Source organism: Phascolarctos cinereus, unplaced genomic scaffold (genome assembly GCF_003287225.1).
Source record: "Phascolarctos cinereus isolate Bilbo 61053 unplaced genomic scaffold, phaCin_HiC Scaffold_2;HRSCAF=192, whole genome shotgun sequence".
Lineage (NCBI taxonomy): Eukaryota > Metazoa > Chordata > Mammalia > Diprotodontia > Phascolarctidae > Phascolarctos > Phascolarctos cinereus.
The window spans coordinates 13,702,940-13,724,306 of NW_027555625.1; the positions used below are offsets into that span (position 1 = coordinate 13,702,940).

The 21,367-nt window shown below is 37.1% G+C and overlaps 1 pseudogene; it reads right to left on the minus strand.

Moving 5' to 3' along the window:
• LOC110222654 (MYG1 exonuclease pseudogene) overlaps positions 1 to 19,841 on the minus strand; it is a 42,811-nt pseudogene extending 22,970 nt beyond the window's left edge.
• Positions 19,842 to 21,367: the final 1,526 nt, after the last annotated feature.

Consider the following 21,367-nt stretch of genomic DNA (forward strand, 5'->3'; position numbering starts at 1 on the left):
TGAAGGTCTACAGAGTCACTGTACTAATCTCATTGTTGTATGCCTGTGAAACCTTGATAGTATGCCATGCCAGAAAACTGAATTACTTCCATTTGAATTCCTTCAGGAAGATTCTGAAGATCACCTGGTGCGATAAGAGACCAGACATGAGGTACTTTCTTGAACTAAACTGCCAAGCATTCAAACTCTTCTATAGGGGGTGCAACTCTGATGGACTGGCCAAATTGTTCAAGTGTTAAATGTATGCTTGCCTAAAAGACTATTTTAAGGAGAACTCACACAGGTCAAGTACTCACATGGTGGTCAGAAAAAATAACATAGGGACACTCTCAAGGTCTCTGTAAAGAACTTTGGAATGCATTGTATGACATGGAAGACAATGGCACAGGACTGCTCAGCATGGTGTCTCCTTATCACAGAAGGTTTTGTGCTCTATGAGCAAAGCAGAATTGAAGTAGCTCAAAAGAAATATGAGATTTTCAAATTTGAAAAATCCACTGCAATTGTTCCCATGGACTATTTTGGTCCTCTTTGAGAAAATTTTCACTAGTATCCACAAGGAAGTGGCCAAAGTTCTTGATTCCACCTCAACAAGACTCACCATAATTATCTTGGCTTCCGACTATTCATCTATGAAATGAAATGTCTGACTTTCTTGCTATTGTCGTTGCTCAGCTATTTACATTACATCTGAATCTTCAGGACCCCTTTAGATTTTCTTGGGAGATACTAGAGTGGTGAAAGACTGCTTAGGGGTGGAGCCAAGACGGTGGAGAAAAGACCAGGAAGTTACCTGAGCTCTTCCCAGTTTCCCTCAGAAAGAATGTTAAATCGAGCCTCTAAAAGAATTCTGGAGCAAGTGAATCCTTAAAAAGACAGGGTAAAAAAATTTTCCAGCCCAAGAGAACTTAGAAGGACTTCAGGAAAGGTCTGTCTCACTTGGGTAAAAAAGGAGTGGAGCCCAGTGCAGGTGTCCAGGCAAGCAAGCAGGAGGATTTTTAGCCACAGCACAGACCAACCACTGAGGCCCCACAGTCCTGGCTCAACAGAACAGTAGAACAACAGATGAGCTGTGAGGCCTCCAAACCCAGCAGAGCAGGCAAATTGCCAGCCCCAGAACCCAGGGCATAAAAGCATAACTAGATGGAATCACCCAACCATAACGGGCAATTCCCTAGCACCTCAGACCTCTTGATCCCAGCACAAAAAGCTTGGGACAGTGCCCTCTGTGCCTCAGGAACAGAGCTCAACTTTTAAAAAACGAGCAAAAAAAAAAAAAGAGTCCTAACATGGAAAGCTATTAGGGAAACAGGTAAGACTGAAACACAAAGTCTGAAGAGGACAGCAGTGTTAAAATATCTATATGTGATACCTCAAAGGGGAATACAAATTAATCTCAAGCCCCAAAAGCCTTCATAGAAGAGCTCAAAAATGATTTTAAAAATCAAATAAGAGAGGTAGAATAATAATTGGGGAAATAAATGAAAGGTATAGAAGACAGAGTCAAAAGCTTGGAAAAGGAAGTACAAAAAATTGACTGAAGAAAGCAATTCCTTAGAACAAATACAAATGGCCAAATGAAAAAAAAATCAAGTGAAGAAAACAATTTCTTAAAAGTAGAACTGGCCAAATGAAAAAGGAAGGACAAGAGCTAACTGGAGAATGTAATTCCTTGAAAATTAGGATTGGGCAAATTCAAGCTAATGACTCTATGAGACATCAAGAATCAATTGAATAAAATCAAAAGAATGGAAAAAAATAGAAGAAATTGTAAAATACTTTATTGGCAAAACAACTGACCTGGAAAATAGATCCAGGAGAGATAATTTAAGAATTATTGGATTACCTGAAAGGCATGATCAGGAAAAGAGCCTGGAGGGCAGTTAGGTAGCACAGAGTGAGTTCAAATCCATCCTCAGATATATAACATTTAGTAACTGTGTGACTCTGGGCAAGTCATTTAACCCCAATTGCCTCACCAAAAGAAAAAGAAAAGAAAGAAAAAAAGAAAAAGAAAAGAGCCTGGACAGCATCTTTCAAGAAATTATCAAGGAAAACTGCCTTGATAATCATAGAACCAGAGGGTAAAATAGTTATTGAAAGAATACACCAATCCCCTCCTGAAAGACATCCCAAAATGAAATCTCCAAAGAAAATGGCAGTCAAATGATCAGGTCAAGTAGAAAATACTGCAAGCAGCCAGAGAGAAACAATTAAAATATCAAGGAACTACAGTCAGGATTACACTAAACTTAACAGCTTCTGTATTAGTGGATCAGAGGGCTTGGGATATGATATTCCAGAAGGTTAAGGAGCTTGGATTACAAACAAGAATCAACTATCTGGGAAAATTGAGCATAAACTTTCAGTGGAAAAGATGGGCATTAAATGAAATAGAGAACTTTCAAACTTTCCTCATGAAAAGACCAGAGCTAACACAAAATTCAATCTTCAAACACAGGATTCAAGAGTAGCATAAAAAGGTTAACAAGAAAGAAAGCAAACTAACAAAGAAACATGTTATCCAGTGAGGTTAAACTGTTTACATCCCTACATGGGAAAATGATACTTGTAACTCTTGAGAACTGTATCTCTATTAGGCAGTTAGAAGTGGTGTACATAGAGGGTATGGGTATAAGTTGGTTTTGGTGTGATGATTTGAAAAAAAGTGTTAAAAAATGATTGCACTGGGAGAAGAGGAAGGGGGAAGGCAGAATAGGCTAAATTACATCACATGAAGAGTTGCAAAAGACATATTACAGTAGAGGGAATGAGGGAGGGGGGCAAGCATTGTTTGAAACTTACTCTCATCAGATTTGTCTCAAAGAGAGAATAACACACACAGTCAATTGGGTAGAGAAATTTATCTTACCCAATAGGGAAGTAGGAATGGAAAGGGGAAAGAAAAGGAAGAAGGTTGTAAAAAAGGGAAAGCAGAAATAGGAGGAGAAAAAGTAAATAAAAGGTAGGGGGACTGGTAAAATGGAGGGCAGATTGAAAGAGGCAATGGTCATAAGCAAAACACTGATGAGAAGGGACAAGGTGACAGGAGATGGAAAAGTATAGTCATACGAAAAAATGCTCTAAATAACGATTGATTAGAGAAATACAAATCAAAACAAGTTTGAGGTACTGCATCACACCTATCAGGTTGGCTAACAAGACAAAACAGGAAAACGATAAATTTTGGAGAAGATGTGGGAAAATTGGAACACTAATGCATTATTAGTGGAGCTGTGAACTGATCTAACCATTCTGGAGAAAAAAATTGGAACTATGGCTGGAAGGAATATAAAACTGCATACCTTTTGAGCGAGTAATTTCTCTGCTAGGTCTGTATCCCAAAAATATTTCTAGCACCTCTTTTGTGGTGGCAAATAATTATAAAATGAGTGGATCCCCATCAATTGGGGAGTAGCTGAAGAAGTTGTGGTATATGAATGTAATGAAATACTATTGTGCTGCAAGAAATGATAAGCAAGTGGATTTCAGAAAATCCTGGAAAGACTTGCGTGAACTAATGCTGAGTGAAATGAGCAGAACCAGAGGAACATTGTACATGTTAATAGCAACATTGTATGATTATCAACTGTAATATGCTCAGCTCTTCTAAGCAATACAATAATCCAAAACAATTCCAAAAGACTCATAATGGGAAATGCTATTGATATTCAGAGAAAGAACTAAGGAGTCTAAATACAGATCAAAGCATACTACTTTCACTTTTTTGTTTGTTTTTTGTTTTTTCTTTCTTGTGTTTTTCCCCTTTTGCTTTGATCCTTCTTCAGTACATGACTAATGTGGAAATATAATTAATATGATTGTACATGTATAACCTTTTTAACATTTCTTGTTATCTTGGGGAGGGGAGAAGAAAGGGAGGGAGGGAGAAAAATTTGGAGCTCAAAATCTTATAAAAATGAATGTTGAGAACTCCTTTTACATGTGATTGAACAAAAATGAAATACTATTAATTATGAAAAAAAGAAGATACTGGAGTGGTTTGCTATTTCCTTCAATAGCTCATTTTAGAGATGAGGAAATTGAGACAAACAAGGTTAAAGGACTTGGCTGCAGTCATGCAGATAGTATCTGTGGCCAGATTTGAACACAGATAATCCTGACTGTAGTTCCAGTGCTCTATCCACTGCACCATCTAGCTACGTGTCTGACTTTGACTAACTCTAAGTTACCATGCAGCTGTGAGTTGTTATGTACCTCATTTTGAAAAGTTAAGGCCATATTGTTCTCCAACACAATTTCCTCCCCTAAAACCGTCTTCTCCCTTAATCAGTCAGGAATATTTTGTTAAGACTCTGGTATGTTCCCAGAATTATAATAAGTGCTTGGGATACAAAAAAGGGATAGTCCTTTCCATAAAGGAGGTCTCAAGGTAATGCAAGACATCACATGTAAATGATTATGTACAAACAAGATATATAGAGGATAAATGGAAAATGGTAAACTGAGGAAAGGTACCAAAACTTAGAGGGATATAGGAAGCCTTTCTGCACAAGGTGGGATTTCAGCTGGGACTTGAAAGAAGCCAATGAATACAGGAGAAAGAGATGATGAAGGAGAACATGCCAGTGAAGGAAAATGTGATAGATAGAGAGCCTTTAAGGAACTGCGAGGAGGTCAGTGTTGCTGGATCAAAGAGTATATAAAGGGGATTAACATATTAGCTGGTTGGAATGTTAGGTGGTGTAAGTTATACAGAGATCTGAAAGATAAACAGGAGTTTGTATTTGATCTTAGAGGGAATAGAGATTCTTTGGATCTTATTGAAAAGGGGTGGATATGACATGGTCAGGCTTGGGCTTTACAAAGATCACTTTGCCATATGAGTGGAGGGTGAGAGTAGGGAGAGACTTGAGGAAGACTGACCAACCAGTAGACTATTGTTGTAGTTCAAGAGTAAGGTGATGGAAACCTGCCTCAGGGTGTTGGCATAGGATAGAAGAGGGTGCATATGAGAGATAATATGAGGTTAAAATTGACCTGCCTTGGTAATGGATTGGGATGGAGATGAGAGAAAGTAAGGAGTTCAAGATGGCACTTAGATTGCAAATGGGTGTGACTTAGAGAATGATGATACCCTGAACAGCAATAGTAAAGTTTAGAAGGAGGTAGGTACTGGGGTGAAAGATAATGAGTTTAAATTTGGGCATTTTGAGTTTAAGATATCTACAAAAGATGTTTAATAGACAGTTATAGATGTGAGACTGGTGATGACGAGAGAGATTAGAGTTGAATAAGTACATATGAGAATTGGCAGCATAGATATAATAATGGAATCCATGGGCTTGATGAAATCAAAAGTGCAATAGTACAGAGGAAAAATAGAAGAGGATCCAGGACCAAGCTATGTGGGACGTCCTAGGTGAGTGGGCATGACCTGCACAAAAATTCAACAGAGGAGCTTCAGAGGGAATAGTCAGATAAGAAAGAGGAAAACCAGGAGAGAGTAATGGCACAATAACCTGGCTGAAAGAGAGTATCAAGGAGAAGAGGGTGATTGACAGTGTCAAGGATGCCAATTTTAAGAAGGAAGAAGCCTGGTTAAACAAAATAGATTTGTCAATTAATAGATTGTTAGTAACTTATAGAGACCACATACATCTGAATGATGAAGTAAAAATCAAGAATATTGAGGAAAAAAAATGAGAAGAAAGGAAGTGGCAATGCCTATTATAGCCAGCCATCTCAAGAAGTCTAGCCACAAAATTCAGGAAAGATATGGGCTCATAGTGAATGATGGTTGGATCAAGGAAGGAGTTTTGTGAATGGGGACAATATGGACTTGCTTGTTAGAGAAGCATCCAATGGGGGGAAAAAAGAGATTGTGGATAACAGACAAGATAATCTTTTAAAGAAGATGGGATAGAATTAGACTACTTGCACATGTGGAGAGGTTAGCTAGACAAAGAGAAAAGCCACTTCTTCATTTAAGAAAAGGGTGAAGGAAGAGAGAGTGGCAGAAGGCATTTGTGTGATGTGAGATGAGGTGGAGGGGAGAAGATGGAGCTCTTGGTGAAACGTCTCCTTTTTTCAGTCAAATATTTACCTCTTCTAATTTGCTCCATTTTTCCAAGTCCCATTTCTAATACAGAATCTTCTCCATCTATTCTAGTCCAAATACCTTTTTCCTTTCCATATTATTATTTTATGCTGTTTGCAATACATGCAACTTGTAATAATCAATGGTAAATTATGTATTGCTTTATATAGTCCAATAACCATTTTAAGTTTATATTTCTTATTTGTTTAGTTAAATTGCAAACTCCTTAAGGGTGGGCCCCCATTATCTAAATCTCTCATGTCCTTCCCACCGACTAGCATTTGGTAATTTTATAAATGAATGGTATCCACACATTTTTTTCATTATCACTTGCCTCTATCAATTAAAAATTTGAGTGTACAACTCAAATATTTATATATTTACTTCTTTGTAAATGAAAAATATCCCATTATGTATAATAATGCATATAATAAAACTTATACAACATAGTAATGTTGAAAGGATTAACAATGAAAATATTTGATTCTAAATTCAAGAGAAGACCTAAAGTTTTATGACTATAATGAAGATAATTTTAGTACCAGTGTGGAAGATGTACTGGAGTAGGGAGTGACTTGAAGGAGGAAAACCAATTATAAGAACACTGAAGTAATCTAGAAAAGAGGTGATGAGGACCTGAACCAAAATGGTAGCTATGTAAGTATTCAGAAGGTCAGGAATATGTGAAACGTGATAGTAGAAACTATAATACTTGTCAATTTATTTCCTGTATGGGGTGAGAGAGTGAGGAACAAGGATGTTATTGAAGTTGTCAACCTTAAAGCCTGAAAGCATAGTGCCTTGCTTGATAGAAAAAGGAAATTCAAAAGAGGAGCATGTGTTTTGGAAAAGATCATATGAGCAGATCTGCAATATGTCATAACACGCCTGCTCTTCCTCTTTGATCTGTTGTGCCTCATTTAAAAGTGAAAAGGTGAGTGGGGGGACTCTTATTCATTAAACATTGTCCTGAAATGCCTTCACCAGCTACTAAACCATCTAGGTAATAAACATTCTCTGCTGGATTGGGATAGGATTAACCCAATACTGACTACTAAGTAGACACTTCTCTCATTGGTATCTCAATTGATTAGGTAATAATTGACCTGAGAGAGAGATTTCTGGCCCAGAAAAAGATTTTAAGGAACTTGTTTAGTTGAATCAGTTGGCAATGTAGTAGATTGTTGGGGGGTAACATGTGAAATTATAAACAAAATAAGCCCCAAGATTTGATATTCGCAGGCTGCATGGGAAGGCACCAGTAGTCTCACCTTTCAATTACATGATCAGAGGTTCCTCTGCCATGAGGCCATAGTATCCTTTTGAAGTTTGGTGAGACTTGGTGACTACCCAAAGTAAGGTTTTTAAATGAATAAAATAAAATACTTAAGATTACAAAAGAAATCAAAAACTTGAAACAAAATTATCATAATATCATTTAAAAAATTAGTTCTAAGACATTAGGTGAAGAACCTCTGCACCAAGGGGAGGACAAAGAGTAAGATGAAGAAGGGATTAAAGATAAAAGAGACATAGTAATGAGGATAAAAGAGACAAGGGCCAGTAGACAGGAAGACATTGAAGATAAGAGAGATAGTAACCATGATAATAATGGTGGTGATTTGTTAGAGAAGCCGGAAGGAAATAGGATGAAGGTTGTAACTACAGGTGTTTGACTTGGCAGGCAGAAGAACTATCTCTTTACATGAGAATGGATGCAAGAATCGATGTAGGAAGAGATAGTAGAGAAAGTTGCCTTAGTGATGTGGATTTAGGAAGTTTGGAGCTTCGATAGCTCTTAGTGAATGGTTTCATTTTTCACTGAAATAGATGGCAATATGAGCTAAGACAATTGGGGAAAAGGACTGTGAAGGGAAGGCTTTGGAGAGAAGTAGGAAAAAAAATGAAATCCCCACTGACTAGACTGGGAGAGGGAATCAACAGATTATTTGCATTGCTACAATGATAACCCAGTTGAGAAGATAACATTAACTTAAAGTAGATCCAAACAGTATTGTTTTGTGAATTTTCTTACCTCTAATCAGCAACATCTGAATTGGAATGAAGATCAAGGATGAAAGGAGTAATCAAATTGACACTTTTTTTTTTTGCATAATCAGCAATAGCATAAGAGTTAAGGAAATCAAGAAAGACAAAATAATGAAGAGTTGGTTCATCAAATGGTCAAGAATGAAAAGGAAGAAAAGTGTAACTAAAGTAGGGATGATGGCCTGGGAAGGAAATGAAGGTCAGTAAGAATGAGACTTAGAAAGAATAAGGTGAAAGTTGTGATGCAAAGGTAGATATTACACGATAAAAGATTATAACCAGACAAAGGAATGTGAGTTCATGAATATAGAGGTAAACTAATGGTGGGTGATGACAAAGTCAAGTTCCATTCCTCTGTATGGACCTGAAGTGGTGTGTTGTAGGGTAGATCATAAGAGTTGTGTAGATTGGGTAATTAGGATATAAGGGTATTGGAAGGGATATACTTAAAAATTTGATTCAAATCCTTCTTCTGACACTGACCTGACTGTAAGAACCTAGACAAATAAGTTTACTCTTTAAAACTTTCTAGGCCTTATTTCCTAAATGATAGAACAGGCAGGAGCTGTGTTAGTGGAGGGAGTACTCACTTTGTAAAATGTCCTCTATGACAAAATGAGATATCCTCAGGAACAGAGACAACACTAAAAACCTACAGCCTTGCATTTGTTATTTAAAACTACACAAAAAGAATCAGCAAATAGTTATTAAGACCCTATTAAATGTTCTGATTTGAACATGCTGAGTTTGAGATGTATATGAGACATCCAGGTGCTGTCAAGTAGCAGGTAGTTGGAGATTTGGAACTGAAGCTCAGGAGAAAGATGGCAGGACATACAGAATTGGGAACCAGCTGTATTGTGACGATAGCCTAGGTCTTGTTTAAGTCTTGTGTGTGATGTGTTCTATGTGGTGTGGGGGGGAGGGAAGGAGAGAGGGAGGGAGGGAGAGAGAGATAGAGACAGACAGAAACAGAGAGAGACAGAGACACAGAGAGAGAGAAAGAAAGAGAGAGAGAGACCTGTCTAGGCAAATTCCTTGGGAGTATGTACACATGAGCTAAGTCCGAGCCCCACCTCTGCTGTATACTATGTACCACTTACTGTCTCTTGGTCAAGGAAAATGTCAAAGACAAGTTGCAAAGAAATTTCTGACCTTCATTAGTAGGTGGAGATTCCTCTCCTGGACATTCCCTACATTAGAAATAACATGACCATTCCCTTAGCCAATACATGGGACTTTGATACCATTGATGGAGAGAATTCTGGGATGAAGAGAAGGGGTTGAGCCTCCTGACCTCTTGTCCCTCCAAAGAAAGGAAGAAGGAAGCAAGGAAAAGCAATCTCAGAAAACATAGGACTTTAAAGTCTGCTACTTAACATTGTCTGATACTGATTCTTACCAGGTGATTTGTTCTAGGACATAGGCCCATTGACCTATGTCCTTGAGAACTTTAGGAAAGTCTGTGTCTTACTAATCCCAAGCTCAGTCAAATCTGAAGGGCAGTGGAAGTTTCACCAACTCCCCAACTTTTCTTAGCAACAAATTGGCTCCCAATAAATCATTCAAAACCACATTTATTTATTAAGGCACCCTGCTGTGTTAACAGAGAATGTTGTTTCTTATTCCTGTCAAGAGGAATCATGATAGGTCCCATTATGCCAGGACATTGTTTTGCCTGGAGCCCAACTGGGGGGACTGAGATATTCCCACACATACATATCACCTGACACACACAAATAAAAAAAAATCAAACAGCCAGAAGGAACTTGGGTGCTGGTTGCTAACATGCTACTGGCTAGGAGGGTTAAGAGGCAGATTGGTAACAAGCAAAGATTTCCAGGGAGCTATTTTTATATCACTTAATCCCCTTTTCCTCCTAGCCTTGCCTAATCTCCATACAATGGGTTTCTTTCCAGAGTTCTGCAGGTCTCCTGCTGCTTCATAATATGTTTTGACACAGACTTCTTAGAATAAACTGGTTTTAAAGGGGCTGTGTTCAGAACTCCAGCTGTAGTGTCCCACTGCCACATTCAGTTTCCAGGATCCATTATCTATTCAAAGTCTCTGCTCACAAACCCACATTTTCTATAAAATCTTCCTCTGACCAGCCAGAACGAAAGGCATGACGTCCTATTAAGTGACAATTTCCCCAATATTTCCATGCTGCAGTGAATCTTTGATATCATGTATGTGACCCTCCCACAATACCAGTGACAATATACATGTGCCTGCCCATCCTGTGAGCCCTTTGTCTCTGAATATTCCACAAAGGCCCAGCCAAACATGCTGGGAGCTCCTTTCTACAAATCTGGACACCACTTGGATCCCAGTGCAGGGAAAAGTCCTCCATTCTTGTTCTTTTCCTCATGCTTCTTGTCTAGAACTTCATTTATGTTGGTCATCTGTTCTCTGATCCCAACAAGTCAGTCAATCAGGAAGTATTTATTAAATGCCAGGCATTGTGCTAAGTGTTGGGGATACAGAGAAAAGTTAAGCAAAAGTCCCCCATCTGAAGGAGCTCAAAGTCTAATGGGATAGACAATGTGTAAACAACTGTGTACGATCAAGCCATGGACCAAATAAATAGAAGATAGCCAACAAAGAGACAACTTATATAAAGAGAGATTGGGAAAGGCTTCTTGCAGATTGTGGGATATCAGCTGAGAAACTAAGAGGAAGAGCTGAGGAGGGAGAGAGTTACAAGCTTGTGGAACCAACAGGGAAAGTACAGGGATTCAGGAGATGGAATGTTTTATGTGAGAAACAAGGCCAGTGTCATTATATCACAGTGTGCGTGTGTCTGTGTGTCTGTGTGTGTGTGTTGGGAGATATAAGATATAGCAAAGACTGGAAAAGTAGGAATGGCCAGCTTATCAGAGGCTTTATAAGTTAAACAAAGAATTTTCTTTTTTTGATCCTCAAGGGAGTAAGGAGCCACTGGAGTTGAATGAATTAAGGGTTTGGTCTGGCATGTGATCCAGGAAGCTCAATGTAGAAGTTGAAGAGACAGAAGAATGAGAAGAGATGAGACTGGGAGACCCACCAGCAAATGACTGCGGTAATCAAAGGATGAGGCACTGTGGGTCTCACACCAGGAAGTTTGCAATGTCAGAGGAGAGCATGGGACATATAAAAATGGTGCTATAAAGGGAGAAATGACAAGATCTGGCATTTGATTGGATATGCATGGGTGAGAGCAGGGAGACAGAGGGAGACATTCAGGTTGTGAACCTGGTGAGTTGGAGGAAAGTAGCACTCATAACAGTAATAGGGAAGGGAGGAAAAGAAAGTGGAGGGGAGAACAGGTTCAGTTTGGACATGTTTATCTTAAAATACCTATAAGACATCCAGTTTGAAATGCCTAATAGGCAACTGGAGATGTGAGACTAGAAGTCTGGGGTCAGATTAGGGCAAAATAAAGAATTTGGACAAAACTTACATAGAAATGCTTGTTGAATGAATGGGAACTAATGAAATCCTCAAGTGAAATAGTATGTAGAGAGAAGAATACTTAGGACAGAGCCTTGGGGGACACCAACAGTTAGGGAGGTGATGTGGATGAAAATCCAGCAAACCAGACTGAGGAAAAGTCAGAATCTTAGGAGGAAAAGCAGGAAAGAGTGATATGCTGAAAACCTTGAGAAAAGGGAATATTAATGAGAATAAGGGGATTGCCAATGTCAAAGACGACAGAGGGGTGAAGAAGGATATAGGTTGAAGAGACACAAATAGATTGGACAATTAAAATATCATTTGTACCATTGGAAAGAATAGTTTCAGTTGCATTATGAGGTCAGAGATCAGATTGTAGAAAGTTTGGAGAGGAATGGAATTGGATACATTTATTTTAGACATCTTCCTGAGTTCAAATCCAGCCTCAGACACTTACCAGTTGTGTGTCTCTAGGGAAGTCACTCAAGCCTGTTTGCCTTAGTTTGTCATCTGTAAAATGAGCTGGAGAAGGAAATGTATCTCTTAGAAAAAGAAAAAAAAAACTCCAAAGGGGATCACAAAGAGTAGACCATGACTGAAAAATGACTGAAATTTTAAATGGCCTTCTCAACGATGGTGGCCACTAAAGGGAGGAGATATATTAGGAGTAGATAATAAGGGTGGGTCTACATTTTGGAGACAGGGGAAACATAAAAATATTGATAGGCAATAAGGAAGAAGCTGGCAGGCAAGGAGAGATAGAGGATAAGTAAGATAGTGGGGATGATAGGGAAGACATCTCCTTCCCACTGTTCCCTACTCTATTAATGTTTGGTCCTTTATCAACAAGCTCTTCATAGATTATGGCCTTGGAAGGCAAACAAACATTTAACCAAACCAGAATGAAAATTGAATAACAAGGAATTTGAAATAAATGGCTGATTCTCTATGACCAGTTTCAGAAAATTACTTCCCCTCATATGTCTACATCTTGGAAGCAGTGGATCTATTTCTATCTTGTGCTGCCTTATACACACACAAGGTAATGACACACAGGGTAAAGAGATCTTCACAACTCGCCCATGGGATAAGCATTCATTCTTCATACCTGGAATGGGGCTGTCTCTTAAAATAGCTACAGTGCCTGCTTGGCCATTTTTATCTTGCTTTGTCTCTGTTTTGTGTTTTTTTTTCTCACTCCAATTCCATTTTGCAGTTGTTATTTACCTTCTAAGATTTCATAATCCTTTCTTTTCTTGATTAATTGGAGTATCACTGAATCACTCAAAGAGGGATTTATAATATTAAAATGTGTATATTGATTTCTATACTTTTATAATACTTTCATTGCCTAATCTACCTCTATCTTCTTTTCTCCCTCAGATAGTCATCTCGACACAAAAAAATGTGTGTTTGGGAAAAGCAGTATAAAATTCTGGCCAACACAATTAACTACATCTTATAACCTAACAGTATAATAATGATGATGATGTTAATAATAATAATAGGTAGCAGTTATATAGCCCTTTCAGTTGTGCAAAGTGCTTCACAAATATCATGCTATGCTATCCTTATAAAACTGGAAGACAATTATTCTTCTCATTTTGTTCATGATGAAATTGAGACTGAAAGAAGTTGTGACTTTTCTCTGTTCAAACAGCTATTAAGTGTCTGAGACTGGACTTGAACTCCAGTCTTCCTGAGTCATTCTCTAGCGACCATGATTCCAAGCTCCCTTACGTGGATAATGTTTCATGTCCTGGGAGCACATAATCCTTCACCTATGAAAAGGAAGGAGAAAGTTACATATCCATATCTCTTCTTCAGAGTCAATTTCGGTCATAAAATTATTGCCTCCTAAGTACATTAAACAGTTGTTTTAAATTGTTTTGGTGGAAGGTTCATTTTCTCTTCTTTCTGACAGGAAATCATGAGGCAGGATAGAGGAAAGCAGTATATTTAGAAATGAAGGCCATATACTGTGTTTCCCAATTTGGAAAGAAATGATCAATCTAGCAACATACTTTGAAAGAGCAGGAAATTTCAGTAACTACGTCCTTAATTCTACTGAGTTCTGCCCTTCAGAGAGCAATGTTACAGTGAGATGCCAAATGTAGCTTGAACTTTTTATTTTTGTAATACATAGGATTTAGCTAACTTGTACCTACATTTCCTTCAAACACTTTTAAGCCTCTTCTTTTTCCTACCACACTAGTTTCTTTAAGAAAAGTTAATCACACCAGTTTTAAAATCAGCTCAATTGACTATTTTGGGCTGAAGAAGACAATTAAAAATAAAATACAAGCTTTGGCTTTCATATAGAACAAGAAATTACCAAGCTTTAAGTGAGCACGAAATACTGAATAAATGGTGTTCTGGAGAGTAAAGTAGTGGGCAAAACTGCTCTCTCCCATATTTCCTTTGAATATTCTCTCCAACAATGGTGTCTGTTGAAAAATGATTTTGTACCAAGCCATTTTTTGATCTGATGAAAGAATGAATGAATAGATTAATGCAAAACATTTATTAAGAGCTTACAGGGTGCCAAACCGCATGCAAAGTATATTATTAAAATACAGTAAATTCATTGAAGGGAATGGCTTCTTTCAGATTTGGGGGCCATTTTGGCCATGATAATCCTATCTTCAGGTAGTAGAAATATTTGCTCATCTTTTCAAAAGAATGCAGTAAGTCAGTAATGTGGTTACATTGAGCAAGAAAATGTCTTCTACTTTAACAATTTAGCCTCCCCACCTTGGCAAAAGTCTACAAAGAGCAAGAGGCACAAGCTGAAAAAAGGGCTGCATGCCAGGGTCGAGAGCTAGGAAGCATTTATTATTAAGTGATAGTTTCCTCTTGGGCGTTATTCAGGCCTGTTGAATTTTTTGAAGGAACAAAATATTAATTATATAACTGACTTACCTCAAGTCTTTTTCATAGATGAATAACTATTAAGTTGTTTCATTTTTTTCCTGTAAGAATATCAGAATGGCAGTATCTTTGAAGAACAAAACTATTGTTCTTCAGAGCAAAATTTGTTAAACCTCAGGTGTGTGCATGTGACTGTGTACTTGTATGTGTGTGTTTAAGTCAGCTGACCAAGCTGAGGTCACTACTCCTTTTTAAAAAAATTCTGAAATCTTGCCTTTTTTCCTCTCCAATCCTCTCTTCTCCTCTCCTCAACTTTTCCTTTCCCTCCCTCCCCTTCTTTTTTCTTTCACTCCTCCATTATGCTTATACATTTCCAAGTATTGACCCAATGTTCTATTTATTTTATAAGTACTAACTTATAATAATGTAAAATTATTTCAATGGTCTGCTGTAAACTCTACAGGATTTTATTAAACAGTTTTTTTTGCATTGTTATTGATTAGGCATATTAGTTTAGAAATTTCTCTGTTTTACCTTTCCCTAGTTTAGATATTGAGACCATATTTCCTTTATGAGAAGAATTTCTTTGAGACATTATTTTCCTATTTTTGAATATGATTTATATATTTTAATTAATTGCACATTGAATATTTCATAGAATTAGTTTTGAATTCATTTAGTCTTTTTTCTTTTTTTTCCTTTTATACAATAATTTTAGGGCACATTCATTTTATTAATCTGAGATTTGGTTATTTAAATTCTCTGGTTCTTATGCTAAATTATAGGTATATTTACATGATCACTTTTGATAGTTCTTTACCAAAAAAAGTATACAAAAAAGAAAACAATTATTTTTGAAAAAATTCTGACTTTCATGAGATTCAGATTTTTTTTTTTTGCATTTTCTGGATTGATGTAGATGGACAAAAAATAAAAACAGACATTGAGGGAGGACATGAATTTAAAGTTTCACTAAGGACGTCTTTTACATTAGATTAGCTGAAACATCTGAATAACATTTTTTTTAATGTTTGGTTCCAAATTATTTCCCTTCTGTACCCCCACTCATTGAGAAGACAATCAATTTAATACAGGTTATACATATGCAGACATAAAAAGCATTTCTAAATTAGTCATGTTGTGAAAGAAAACACAGACCCTTCCCCAAAACTAAAACAAACAAACAAAAACAAAAGATGCTTCGGTTTACATTCAGACTCCATCAGTTGTTTCACTGAAGGTGGATAACATTTTTTCCATGATAAATCCTTTGGAAACATCTTAGATTATTGTAATTCAGAGAATAGCTGAGTCATTCACAGTTGATCACTGTAAAATATTCTTGTTACTATGCACAATGTTCTTCTGGTTCTGCTAATTTTTGAGTTATTAATTCTTTTTTTTTTTCAACAAATGTTCATTGAGCTTCAGCTATGCCATGCTACTCTGTTGATTCACTCCTCTGTGGCCACAAGCTCTAGTGTGCTAGGGCTCCTCCTCATCCTGGTACTTTGACCCATGACTTCAACTCAGATTTAAGTATGGGTAATACAACAGAGTCTTGCACCCAGTATGAGCAAAGATGCCCTTGCAATCTCCTTCTGACCAGCTGTTTCATACCCTTACTGTCTATGGACTGAGAGATCCAGAAGCTACCGCTGCCTTTGTTGATTCAGATGCCTCCAACTATTAGGCTGAATTTCACTCTACTTTCCTTCTAGCATGGTTTATATTTCCTGATGACTTCTAAGTTGTTGAGCTAGAAAATTGTTTCAGCCCATTCTTTTGTGAGTTCTGTCACTCCAGAATTTCTTTTGAGGCATTGTTCAAAATTGGAGGGGAATTGGGGAGAGACACTAATTCATTGTTGGTAAAATTATGAAATGATCCACCATTTTGGAGAGCAATCTGGAATTACGCCAAAAGAGTTATTAAATTACCTATAGCCTTTAACCCAGCAATACCATTTCTTAGTCTATTTATGAAGAGAATTAGGGAAAACAACCCATGTGTTCTTTAAAAAAGTTTATAGCAGGTCTATTTGTGTTGGCAAAGAACTGAAAATTTCAGGGATGCCTATAAATTGGGGAATGGCTGAACAAGTCATGGTATATGATTGTGATGGGATACTATTGTATTATATGAAATGGCAAGCAGAATGCTCTCAGAAAAATGCGGAAAGACTTATATGAATTAATACAAATTAAAATGAGCAGAACCTTCCCCAGCTGATTAGTGGCCAAAGGATATGAGCAAGCAGTTTTCAGGTGAAGAAATTAAAGCTGTCTAGAGTTATATGTAAAAATGCTCTAAATCACTATTGATTAGAGAAATGCAAATTAAAACAGAACATGACTAATATGGAAATATGTTTTGCATGACTGCACACACATAACCTATATGAAATTGATTGCCTTCTCAATACAGGCAGATAGAGGGACGGAGAGAATTTGGAACTAAAAATAGAAAAATGTTAAAAATTGGAGAAAAATTCAATGTTGAAATAAAAAAAAAAAGTTGAATGCTGTGCCATTAGGTGCACATAGGTTTAGTTTTGATATTAGGTCATTGTCTGTGGGTGTGAGTAGGTTTCAGGCTTTGCCCACCCCTCACAATTTTCTCCTCCATTGTAAATTTTCTTCTTTGTGCACATATTTTATATGAGATGATTTCCCTGGTTTTTTTTCCCTTTCCCCTTTCTTTCAGGGAATCACTTCTTTCTCATCTATCCATTCTTTTTATATCATCCCAAAATAGTTATCTCACTCCTGGACCTCTTTTCTACGGAAAATCCTTCTAATTGCTTATAATAATGATAAAGGTCTTAGGAGATACATGTGTCATCTTTCTATATAGAAAGGTAAGTGGTTTAACATTATTGAGGAACTTAAGGTTACTCTTTAATTTTTTACCTTTTTTATGTTTCTTTTTAATCTTGCATTTGAAAATCATATTTTCTATTCACCTCTCATCTTTTTATCAGGAATGCATGGAGACCAAACATTTCATTAAATTCCCACTTTTCACTTTGAAGAATTATAATCAGGAGTTTTCTGGGTAGGTAATTCATGATTTTAATCACTGCTCTTTTGATGTATAGGATATCATATTCCAGACTCTCCATTCCTTTATGTAGTAGCAGCTAGATCTTGTGTGATACTGACTATGGCTCCATGGTATTTGAATGGTTGCTTTCTGGATTCTTGAAGTATTATTTCTTTCACCCAGGAGCTCTGGAACTTTGCTATAATATTCCTGAGAATTTTCAGTTCGAGATCCCTTTCAGGTAGTGATTGGTAGATTCTTTCGATTTCTATTTCACTCTTTTTCTAGCATATTGGAACAGTTTCTTTAATAATTTCTTCAAATATGATATCTAAGTCCTTTTTTTTTTATCATGGCTTCTAGGTGATTCAATAATTCTTATGTTATCTTTCCTCTGCCTATTTCCAGGTCATTTTTTTCCAGTAAGTTATTTCACACTTTCTTCTTTTTTAATATTCTTTTGTTTTATACTTTCTTATTGCCTCTTGGAGTCATTAGCTTAAACTTATCCAATCTAATATGTAAGGAATTATTTTCTTCAGTGAACTTTTATGAGCTTTTTCCCATTTGGACAATTCTGTTTTTTAAAGTGTTATTTTTGATGCCCACCTATTGAGGAGTGGCTGAACAAGTTCTGGTATATGAATGTAGTGAAGTAGTATTGTGTTATGAGAAATGATGAAGAGGCAGACTCCAGAAAAACCTGGAAGGACTTATATGAACTGATGCCGAGTGAGGTGAGCAGAACCAGGAGAACATTGTACACAGTAATAGCCACATTGTGTGCTGACTAACTTTGATAGACTTAGCTCTTCTTGGCAATAGAAGGATCTAAGAAAACTTCAAAAAACTCATGATGGAAAATCCTATCCACATCCAGAAAAATAACTATGGAATCTAAACGCAGATTGAAGCACACTATTTGTGCTCTCTCTCTCTCTCTCTCTCTCTCTCTCTCTCTCTCTCTCTCTCTCTCTCTCTTTCTTGTTGTGTTTCTTCTTTCTCATGGTTCCTTTCATTCATTCTAATTAATCTTCACAACACAACTAATATGAAAATGTTTAATAAGAATGTATATGTAGAGACTATATCAGATTGCATGCTGTCTTGGTAAGGGGGGAAGGGGAGGAGGCAGAGAAAATTTAAAACTCAACAGCTTATGGAAGTGAATGCTGAAAACTAAAAATAAATAAATCAATTAAAAAATAAATATTACTTTCTTCAGTATTTTCCTTCTTTTACCAAACTTTTCATTATCTTTTATAATTTTCATCCTTTGCTATAATTTCTTGATCATTTTTTCACTACTACTTTTTTTTGGGGAGGGTTAGGCAATGGGGTTAAGTGACTTGCCCAGAGTCACACAGCTCATAAGTGTTATGTGTCTGGGGCTGGATTTGAACTCAGGTCCTCCTGAATCCAGGGCCAGTGATCTATCCACTGTACCAACTAGCTGCCCCTTTCAGTACTATTTTATTTGATTTTAAAAATCATTTCCTTAGCTATTCCAGGAAGTTTTTTTTTTTTGGCTTTGTCCAAGCTACATTTTTTTGAGGCATTGTTTATTGCTGTTTTGACTTCATTGTCTTTTCCTAGTTCATGTCTTAATCTTTCCTATTACTATTTCAGTTTTTATTGTCAGGTTCTTTTTTCCTTCTTTGCTTATTTCTGACCCTATTTCTTGATTTTGAATCTCATGTTAAAGTTGAGCTCTATTCCTTGTTTGAGTGTGTATGGGATGGGGTGTGGAATGGAGGGCCACTGTCTCAAGCTTCAGGCTTTCTCATAATGCTGTTTTCTGAGCTAGTTCTGGGGGTTTGAAAGTTTTGGGTACTTTTTAGGTGGTATCATCTGGAAAGAATTGTGGCCATTGCTCAGTTTTTGGTTTTGTCTTATGTTATTTTTTTTCCTCAGAAGGGTTTCTTATCCCTTAGGATTGTAATCAATATTGCTCCTCAGGGCCCCATTTTTATTGGGACCAGTAAATGTTACTGTTTTTCAGCATTCCTGATTCTTTATAGCCGGAAGTGATTCTGCTCTCAAGGTTTCCACTCCCTCTTGACTTAAAGTGATCTTCACCACTCTTGAACTGTGACAATACATACAGGCATTTCAGTCACCAAAAAGCTGTTTCTCAGGCCTTCAACTTCCTCCTGATTTAAAATGCTACCCTCTGCCCTTGTAATGTGATCCAGAAGTAGGTAAAACAAGGGAGTTACCAAACAGCATCTGTTCTTGTGTCCAGTGCTAGAACAAGGATACCCTGTAATCTCTTTCACAGAAATTGTCAATTTCTCTTACTGTCTCTGGCTTGTGAGCTCCTAAAGCTGCTGTGACTTCTGTCACCATCACTTAGTTTCACTACTGGTGTTTCATCCATGTTGGCTTTGGACCAGCCTCCTCCCTCCATGCCAGAGATCTTTCTTTCTGGCCTCCTATGTTGTCTTTGGCTGGAAGAATGTCTTACTCTGATCTTTTTGCTGGCTTGCTACATCAGAATTTGGTTGGAGATGTTATTTTATGGTTGTTTGGAGAGGGATGTTGGGAGAGCTTAACTTTCCCTACTCTGTCATCTTGGCTCTATCTAAGATATCTTGAGTGGGCCAAGATTTGAAAGAGAAGACTAAATGAATCCACAACTGATTTTATGAAATATTTTAAGACTTTAGGCTACCTCATAGAGTGAACCTAACTGGGCCTCAGTTTGACCTAGCTGAGATGGTAAGAGAGGGCTAGACCATATGACTAACAAAATTGTTTTGTTTTGTTTTCAATTTCTTTACCTATGATTCTTTGAAATAGGGAGAAATGAAGGGGGGGAAAGTTTAGGGAATCGACTCTCCAATTTATTTTTGCCATTTATTTGTACTATAGTTGATACTATAATTTAATAAAGCCTATATGAGAAATGAGTGACTTCTTTGGAGATTATATTGAGGACAAAAATTGAGAAATACAATTGGTGGTGGGCGGATGAGAGAAGATAGTTGGGAGATATTTTTAATACACTACTTTAGTCCCTTAAATTACAACAACAATGATTACACTTTTAATTTGATCAACACAACGGCTTTGATTTTCATATCACCATTATTTTCCCCTAAATTTTAAACATCAATTAGAAGTCACTAGAGAAATGGCTGGACCACACCAAGGATTTTTGGAGCCTCTGCAGTTTGAAGTGAGCTGCATTAGGCCTCACTTGAAGAGCCAACTGCTGGCCTACACAAATGCACTGCCCAGAAGTAGTTCTAAGAGATATACCCTAGTGCCAGCAACATACTACATTTTGGACTAAAAATATCCTTGTTCAAGAGCCCAAACATTTCATGTTGATCTAGCAAAGTAAGTTAGGAAGAAGTTATTCAGACAAAAAAAAAACAAACAAAGAAACATCAAGAAGATATGTTTATAATCAGTCCTCTGATTTTCATAAGTGAGTTATAAGTATAAAGAAGTAAGTTTGCCTAAAATGCTCACCAGTTTCACAGAGAACAATAAATATGACTTATAAATGGCAGACTTTCTTCTAAATAATAAGATCATCCACCTGTTCTGGCTTGCAGATTACCATATATCCCTGGGGATCCTTTCCCTATTGTTTTCCCTTCTCCCCCTAGTCCCTAGCTCTGAGCCATCTCGGAAGCCTGCTTGTTGGCTCACATGGTTTCAGTGAGATAGGAGACACCAACTATATTTCTAGTCAAACAGAAAACAAACAAGACTTACCACCTACTCTGAATTGAGGCCTGAGGCTCTCTAGGCTTTAAATATGGATCTCTGGTGCTATCATCAGTGCTACTGTCATGAACTTAAAATCTTTAGGCCTCACTATTTTCCCTGCTGGAAACTCTTAGGAATTTGTTGCTTTAAATCTGCCTTACAACTAAACTCTTTTGTTTTTCC